This window comes from Octopus bimaculoides, chromosome 2, assembly GCF_046866305.1.
Source record: "Octopus bimaculoides isolate indiv1 chromosome 2, ASM4686630v1, whole genome shotgun sequence".
Lineage (NCBI taxonomy): Eukaryota > Metazoa > Mollusca > Cephalopoda > Octopoda > Octopodidae > Octopus > Octopus bimaculoides.
This window is the reverse complement of record NC_142929.1, coordinates 92,165,429-92,174,962: the sequence shown is the minus strand read 5'-3', so window position 1 is coordinate 92,174,962 and position 9,534 is coordinate 92,165,429. Positions and strand designations below refer to the sequence as shown.

At 33.6% G+C, this 9,534-nt stretch overlaps 1 long non-coding RNA gene across 1 annotated transcript; it reads right to left on the bottom strand.

Annotated features, from left to right (window-relative positions):
- Positions 1-7,967: 7,967 nt before the first annotated feature.
- On the bottom strand, positions 7,968-8,741 carry LOC128247113 (uncharacterized). Its single transcript, XR_016240669.1, has 2 exons — positions 8,575-8,741; positions 7,968-8,443 (listed from the first exon to the last, which is right to left on the bottom strand). It is a non-coding gene; the product is annotated as an uncharacterized LOC128247113 (long non-coding RNA).
- Between the last annotated feature and the right edge of the window lie 793 nt (positions 8,742-9,534).

The window sequence follows — 9,534 nt, the reverse complement described above, 5'->3', positions numbered from 1 at the left end:
TACATTTGTCTATATATCTTTTTTTAGTGTCATTCTTGCTATATTGGAATCTTTAGCAGCACCACGAATACTGCATCCTTCTCTGACGCGATCTGTCCCTACTAAATCATCCTCTGCAGCTCCACGATTGGTGGTCTGGATATATTTCCAAGGCATCTGAAAAAGTTAATACATGTCTAAATTTTAGCCAGTATGAAGGCAAGTAGATCAAAATTTTATCCCTTATTTTGAATTGAAGCCCTATGCAGTTTAGCTTCAACACACTTAAACTCGAAAGCAAACGCAGCTCATTAACAGCTACCAGAGTTTTTGATAATTAGCATAGGAAGTAATAAAATGAACAGGTTAAAAATGTCTTTTCACTACGCATTAATAAAGGGAGTTTGACTACTGCTCAACTCTCCCATACATGGCTGTTCCAACTCTCCCCATCTTAACTGTCCCTGCCATCTTAACTTCATGTATCATTGTAACCGTTACGGATTTTTTAACGATCAGACGGATTTTTTAACGATCACAGTGATAGAGGAACGATAAACGTATATTACAAAATGCATTCAATCAGAATCCTACATACTTCTACAGAAATATGAACATGCTTACCTTCAAACCAACTTTTACCTATTGGTGTAAAAATGATTTTTTCAAAAAATAACTGTATAAATTGCTTACACTTGTTAAATGTATTAGATAAGAAGTGCTTCCAATACGCGGCAGTAATTACTTTTAATAATTTATAGATTTAGAGAAAATTGTTATGGCTAAACTGTTCCTGTAGCTCAACTCTCCCAAGCTTCCTCTACCTATTAATATTTTTATTGCGGAGAATTACGGCACTTAAAAGAATTATCGAAAGCATTACGTATGCTACCACCAATCCATATGCGCTTGCGAATGGCGGCTGTAGTTCTGACACACGTATATACATACATACATAAATACATACATACATACATACAGACAGACAGACAGACAGACAAATATATATTATATATAGTACATTATAAATATATATGTATATATATATAACATATGTATATATATATATATATATATATATATATATATATTATAAGGTTTTTAACTTTTAAATTTTCATATTCAAAAGAGACAGAGACTTCAAATTCGATATATCGATTTATTCAACTGATATATATATATATATACATATATAAAAAAAAACAAAAAAAAACACACACACACACACACACACACGAACATATAAATAAATAAAAACTAATACAAACGAACACGTATTAACAGAGAATATAGGTGATACAGACACTCCCCATACACACATGCACTTACAAAAGACACAGACACATTGAAGGACACGCATGCGTAGACACATACAATAGGAATACAAAATACAAAATGGCTGATAGTTAGCAAGGTGAGACACACATAAGAAAGAAGGAAACAAAGGACCACTGATGAGGTCACAGAAGTGTGACGAAAGAACTCTGGCCGAAATAAGATTAAGATTAAGATTAATGTAATATAAAGCTGAAAAAAAAAAAAAAAAAAAATTAACACCAAATATACAGTGCGTGTGTTTTTATTGGCTAAACTGGCAATATGACCATCCCCAAGTACAACAATATATATATATATATATATATATATATATATATATATATATATATATATATATATATATATATATATATATATATATATATGTATATACTTATAAGTGGCAAATATACTTCACGTCACATATGTATATATATGTATATATATATATATATATATATATATATATATATATATATATATATATATATATATATATATATATATATATATATATGTATATATATGGACAGAAGGTAGTACAAGTAATGACTACACGTATTTCTGAGCTGGTCGAGTATGTATTAAGGCTATATTTAATACATAAATCTACCAGTGCGTCCTTAGGCTGTGTATATTAGTATTATGTACAGGTAAAAGTTAAAACATAAAATGCGTAGGAGTGACTGTATGGTAAGTAGCTTGCTTACGAACCACATGATTCGGGTTCAGTCCCACTACGTGGCACCTTGGGCAATTGTCTTCTACTTGTGAGTGGATCTGATGGACGGAAACTGAAAGAAGCCCGTCGTATATATATATATATATATATATATATATATATATATATAATGCTCTGCATTGACAAGGGGCAACACCCTGAAACTAGTCTGCAGATGCCAAACCAGCAGGGGGAAGCTGCTGACCTCCCCTGTTCGAAGGTTATAAAGGACACAGGTTTCGTGTGTCACATAGCTAGCTAGAGGCGATGGCTTCTTGGAGCTAATTCACGGCAGCTTTCGTCCTAATTTTGGGACTGCCATGTTGACTTGGCGATAACTATTAATTTCCAGTACCGCTGCCGTAGTCTCCTTTAGAGAGACTTAGAAATATTAATAACTCTCTCTCTCTCTCTCTCTCTCTCTCTCTCTCTCTCTATACATATATATATATATATATATATATATATATATATATATATATATATATATATATATATATATATATCACTATATATATATATATGTATGGCCGCAGGTCTGAGCTGAAACTAAATATATATATAATCCCGAAATGCGTAAATGATTAACTAAGGCTGGTTGGTTTCGTTATTTTTCTTCTCTTTTGCCTATGTGAGTTACAAGTATTGCTATCTGTGGAGACATATTGTAATAGTAGAATTAGCACTTTAACTGCTATTTCTAAATTTCGGTATGTGGTGAAGCAACTTTTGCTGATCCCTAAATTATGTTTATATATCGTATCATATGTGTGCGTGATGTCCACTTGTATGTAAAATTTTCTGTCTTTCCTTTATCATTTCATTTTATTTTACTCTTTCTCGCTTCACCCTCTCTCTTGCCTATTCTTTCTCATGAATAGTTCCTCAAGCACAACCATGTTTTTTTCACTCTCTGCATCTTCTCTGTCGCTGCTGTCTTTCCTGTCTCTTTTTTCCGCAATTGTACTTCAGCAAGAAATAAATGGACATAAGTATAAACGTAAAACGAAGTTTATTATAGTTTTCGACTCATTATTATAACGTGATATGCTTTATAATTTAGTACTTTGATATGATTTGACACAACGAAGAATATCGTAGGAGAGATTTTTCATGTAAGGATTGCGATTTTGAATCATATACTCATGTTTCAATTTGTAATATATTTTCATGTAAATGTTAATATATTTTCATGTGAATCAATGGGACAGGGAGTGTAATATATTTTCTCCATATAGGTATGAGCATTTCGCATTATAGTGGTAGAACTCGATGATTGAGTAATGTTTCTGTAAGTAAACCGTCCTCAAAATTAACCATATTATTAATTCAAACACATAAAATGTGAGGGCAGTAATGAAAATATATAAACCTACAACGTGATACAGTTATTTATCTACATCACGTACAACTGTTTATATGTGTATGACACATATATCATAAGCCTTGCTTTATCTTGTGAGATGATAGGCGTTAAATTCAGAATATTGCTGTTGAGTGCCAATGTATCAATTGCGTCTGAAGGTCAGCTGACACAATATGAATTTTAGTACAAAGATGATACACATTTTAGTACTGTTGTAGGATTGACTAAATGTGTCTACATAATAATAGATTTGTTCTCGACGTCTCCATCAGAATTTGCTTTTGCGCCTTTTCCAGCACGTTGCATACGCAGTATATTGTGGATGAGCAGGTAAAAGAGTGTTACTTGTAGAATTTGTGTTTGTGTGTTTGTGTGTGTGTATGCGTGCGTGCGTGTGTGTGTGTATGTGTGTGTGTGTGTGTGTGTGTGTGTGTTTGTGCGTGTGTGTGTGTGTATGTGTGTGTGTGCGTGTGCGATTTCATATATCTAAAATATACTGCCTTCGAAAGAAGAATGTATCCACAGGAACCTCCTTCCATATTTCTCAGATTTTCATGCAGATTTACAAAAGTAAGACACGCTTAATCTCGACATATTTAATCTGCCTTTTTCCAAACATGTTGCATCCTTTCCTAATGGAATACATCCACTCATTCTGATTTGTATACAATGTTACATATTAGTGTAACTGATTTCCACTTAATTTCAATTTTGACCACGTAATTCTCGATAAGCTTTGTCTATCAAGAAAATCTTGCAAGATATTCAAATGACATCGGGAAAAAGTAGGCTATGAAATCGCAAGAAAATATTTTTCTCGATCGGAAAAATTATAAAACCGAAGTCTAGAGATATATAACTTTCAATCAACTTTAAGTCTATTAATGAATTACCATTCCCCAGTCATCAATAATTCAATTCCAAGTAAAACGTATTGGATTTTCAGCAATACCAGTATATTTCAGGATGTAGAATTTTAAGTCTTTAAAATAGAAAAAAATACTACATGTAATAAAAATACACAACAAATCTGAAATACAAAATAGCAACGTTTACTACAGAGCAGCTGATATTAACTTGCTATAATGCTGTAAAACTGCAAATAACGACTACATTATGAAAATCGTTTTTTCACCTACCGCTTACGTCCCATATTTTAAAAGTATAATGTTTGCAGGCATAACAATAAACCAATATTCGTACTAGATAAATATCTTCTTTCTTCTCACTAGTATTAGGAAGGTAATTACCAAATACAAGTCATTCACCATACTGATACCAATTTTAATATTTTTGAAAATGGCTAGAATTGATCGTAGCATATTATGAAATTATATTTTAAAAAATTAGGAAGTATATGTAGAGATATTTTATGGCAAAGTGCCAGATGAGATAAAACTATTTTTCTTCTCCACTGAAACAAGAGTAGTATCGTTAATATAGTACACAAAAGCCATGCAAAAAAAGTGCCCCCGAAGGCAGCTCAGAGAAGGAGAAGATACTTAAAATGATATAGTCAAATATAATGCATAGAGCAGAATGTAAAGCTATACAATATCTTGGTAAAGATCAGCATGAAACTTAACCCAGCTTTATATATTAAAAAAAAAACACATTGAGTGTGTGTATGCGCATGTGTGCGTATGTGTGCTTTCTTTTGTGAAAGGCAATGTATTTTTTCTTTTGTCACAAAGCATGTTCATTGAAAACAAGCGAAAAGAACTTAAGAATATGAATGCACGAATGTAAAAGTACATGCATACTCAGGAAAATATAATGGCACAAAGCCAATTTGGAATCGATTCCTTTCCTTCGAATACCTTATTGCTTTCTATCCTATCGACTGTGAAAATAATAATGGTAAAGACACCTGTTGAGATTAGAACTCAATCTGACAAGAACTATATACCATAAAGTATCAAGTCGAATTGTTTATCGATCGTTTAAATATACTAAGGATCTGCTGATATTCTTTTCTTTACTTTCTAAAAAGAATTTAGGGGGTGGATTGAAGGGAACATACGGTGGAGTGCAGAGTTCGCTACTTACACACTTATATGTTAACACTTTCTGTCTCAACTTTGTGTTTATTCTTCCGATTCTGACATTCGCTTTCATTTATCTGGAATCGAAAAACCAATTAGCAGTAAAGGTTTGAAGTTGGATAAATCAACTTCACCCATTTCATAAAATTTGAGCATAGCTCACTATTCCTGCTATAAGAAATGCTTCATGTAGGTATACTGCAATCTAAATTTCTCAATACTTTCATATAATGATAAACAAACTGGCAAGTCTGATCGATATAATAAACCTGTAGTATACATTTGTTTGGAGTAAGGATGTATAATACTGTATCCTTTAAATTATTTCCTGTCCTTTATCATAGAAGAAAAGGTGTGGGTAAAAGTAATTAGAGACATAGTGTGTGGTGTAATAAGACACGACAAGAAAATATATTCGGGAACAGGTAGTAGGTTTAATATATTGCTGTAGTATCAGCCAAGTTTGTTAATTATAAAAATTTGAAATATCTGAGATGGAAATATGACAGTGAAAAAAAAAAAAAAAAAAGAAGAAACAAGGATGAGACGTTTTAATTTAACTGAAATACATGAGAGAATGATTTGCAATTATATCTATCTATCTATCTATCTATCTATCTATCTATCTATCTATCTATCTATCTATCTATCAACCTGTCGGTCTGTCCGTCTATCTTTCTATCTATCTTACTCTCTCTCTTTCTCGATATATTATCTTCCTCCGTCATCCTCCTATCCCTCTCAGAGAGATAGAGAGATGGAGAGATAGACAGACAGACCGACAGGTTGATAAATATATAGAGAAGAGAGAGAGAGAGAGAGAGAGAGAGAGAGAGAGAGAGAGAGAGAGAGAGAGAGAGCATGTATGATGGAACGTGTGAAATGTGAGACGACAATTCTGAATAGAAATTGAAATCGTTTAAAGGATATTGCGGTGAGGATAATCAAATGAAATATATATGAGAGGCTAGATATGCAGGTGAAAGAGATTGAATAGAATATGATGGTGGCGATATATATACATATATCTAAAAATGAATATTTTGAAAGCTGTGTGACACAGGTTAATGAAAAGTATGTATGAGCGAGGGTGAGGAACGTCTGGAAGATATACTGAGGTAATAAAAGGTGTTATTGTAAGAAAATTATTGGAGTGAGATAGAACTGGATAAAAGACCGTGGAAAGAGCAGAGTGTACAATATAAATGGCAAGGAAAGGAAGATGGAAGATGATCTGAGAGAAAAGGTATAGGTAAAATATAGAGTAGTGTCGACTTGCACAGAAAGACACTGGGTTAAAATGCTTTGACACTTTTGTTCTTTAACCTCAGGTCAACACAGTTCCAGCAGACATGTTTATATGTTCAATGACATTCCAATCGTTATCATCCTGTCATCTAGGAAATGAGGGACTTTTTTTATCCAAGTTATCATTGCTTTTCCTCTTTTTATCGTTGGTCAGAGATAACTTTGCTAAAATTAAGTTATTCCTGTTTCTTCTTAAAAATTCTGTGGTGAATTGTAAATAAACATTCTATGCAATATTTATATTAAAAAGAAATGAGAACAATGATTACAGAAATCAAAGTAATAATTTCATGTGTCTAATGAATGACAAGCAGATGCTGATAATTAATGTAATCCAGTTGTGGACAGATTCATGCAAACGAGGATTAAATTTGTGAAGACTTTAAAAAAATACTAAATTGAAGACCAAAAATGGATTTTCATGTAGCATACACATGAACGAGGTGGGGCAGATTTTTGTCAGTTATATTCTGTGATAATCAGTGTGGCCCGTACCATCGAATACGACGAAAGCTTCGACTTCCAATAACCAATTTCTCCCATATTTTACCTCGTTTCATATATCGCCTTTAGTTCAAATAATAATATGTATCACCTGACAAGAGGTAATTGTCCAGTTGAATGTCATGACCTACTGCATCATTTAAATTAAGCTGCAAGAGATGATGTAAAATAGTCAATAGGTGTCACCATCTTTTAAACTTTAAGGTTAGCAATTGGATATAAATGACAGGAGAGTATTATCTTATTTATATTCTGGCTAAAATGTAGTAGATGTGCAGAATTGTTAGAGCGTAGGATAAAATGCCAATAGATTGGGGAATCGTTGGAGCGTCAAATAAAATACTTCCTGATTTCTTACGTTCTGAATTCAAATCCGCTGTGGTAAATCTTGCCTCTGATCCATCCGAGACCGATAAAACAAAGTTCTAATCAAACACGCTGTCAATTTGTTGAGCGCAAGTCTATGTCAATATACATTGGTATAACATACAAAGGAACACAAATCCTTGGACAAGTTGTGGATCTTCAACCAGCAACGAAGTAACACACATTTTGAACTACACTGCTTGTGGATAACATCAATGTTATGTATTTGTATCACTATATATAAGTGTTAACACACACACACACACACACACAAACACACACATCTCATTCCCTCACATATAAACACACTCTTCCTTTAAAAATGGAAACCATTAAAAGGAATAATACGAAAAACTTCTGATCAGAGTTTTTATTTTATAATCTACTGGGATCACTAAATTATACATAGCTCGAATCAACTCTCTACAACAGTTCATTTCTCTACACTAGTATAGTGCTGAATAACCAAGAATTCAGTATTCAATATTTTATAAGATATTTCTGCGTTGATGATTGCTTACGAAATTAAATTATCATAAAAATCCGGCTTAGATAGAAGAAATATTGAAAATGATAGGCGTAGGAGTGGCCGTGTGGTAAGTAACTTGCTTACGAACCACATGGTTCCGGGTTCATTCTCACTGCGTGGCACTTTGGGCAATTGTCTTCTACTGTAGCCTCAGGCCGACCAAAGCCTTGTGAGTGGATTTGGTAGATGGAAACTGAAAGAAGCCCGTCGTATATATGTACCGATAAGTACTAGGCTTACAAAGAATAAGTCCTGGGGTCGATTTGCTCGACTAAAGGTGGTGCTCCAGCATGGCCACAGTCAAATGACTGAAACAAGTAAAAGAGTAAAAAGAGAGAGAGTAAGAAAATAATTTATGCAGGTTACAGTGCTGGGAATATGATTCCAAAAAAATTATCACAACTATCAACATGGTGAAATATTAAAACATATCACTCACATTTTCTCTTTATAGTTTTGTGAACTGGTGTTATTTGGAGATACTTGTTCTAGCTATCGAGGCTGTTTTTTTTATATGAAACGCACAGACAACTCTTCTTCTGCAGGCAAAAATTTGTTATCTAGGAGAGGAAAGTAAAAAAATATCCGCACTTTCGCCATAACATATCTTTATTATTGTCACACTGCCTTCTGCGCATATGCGCTTCTAGTTGGTACTGTTGTAGTCACATGATCGAAGTTTGAACCTGATCGTGCCATTTTTCTTTCTGGCTTTACAGTGTAAATATGGCCGCTCCACTAACGATGTGCAACAAAGAAAAACAAAGAACAGTGATCCGAGAGATTGTAATGGCAAGCCGGTTCACTAATATCATTTCTCGAGCTTGCCAAATCTTATCCTCAGCGATGCCGGTTGACGGGCGTCCTGCATCCTCTTCGTGCGTCACGCTTGTCCGGCCACTTTTAAACTTCTCAATCTACTCAAAGATTTCTACACGGTAGTGCACTGTACACGTATTGTGCTAAAAGCCTCCGATGAATTTCAGCACCTGAAACACCTTCCGACCAGAGAAATTGGATCACTGCTCTTTGTTCTTCTTAGGGGCACATTGATAATGGAGTGGCCATGCTTACACTGTAAAGCCAGAAAGAAAAATGACGCGATCAAGCTCAGACTTCGATCATGTGACCACAATAGTACCAACTATAAGCACGTATGAGTAGAAGGCAGTGTAACAATAATAAAGATATGTTATAGCGAAAGTACAGATAATTTTTGATTTCCCTCGTACAATAATCGAGGTTTCTAGTCTGGAAACACAGAATACCAAACTGAAAGAGTCTGTTTATATGTTGTCATTTAATATACAAATACATGTTTTGAGTAGCTAATAAAGTTGTACTAGCTTTATATTTGATTTGAGAACACTATAATTCTCATATTGAGGATAATAAACTC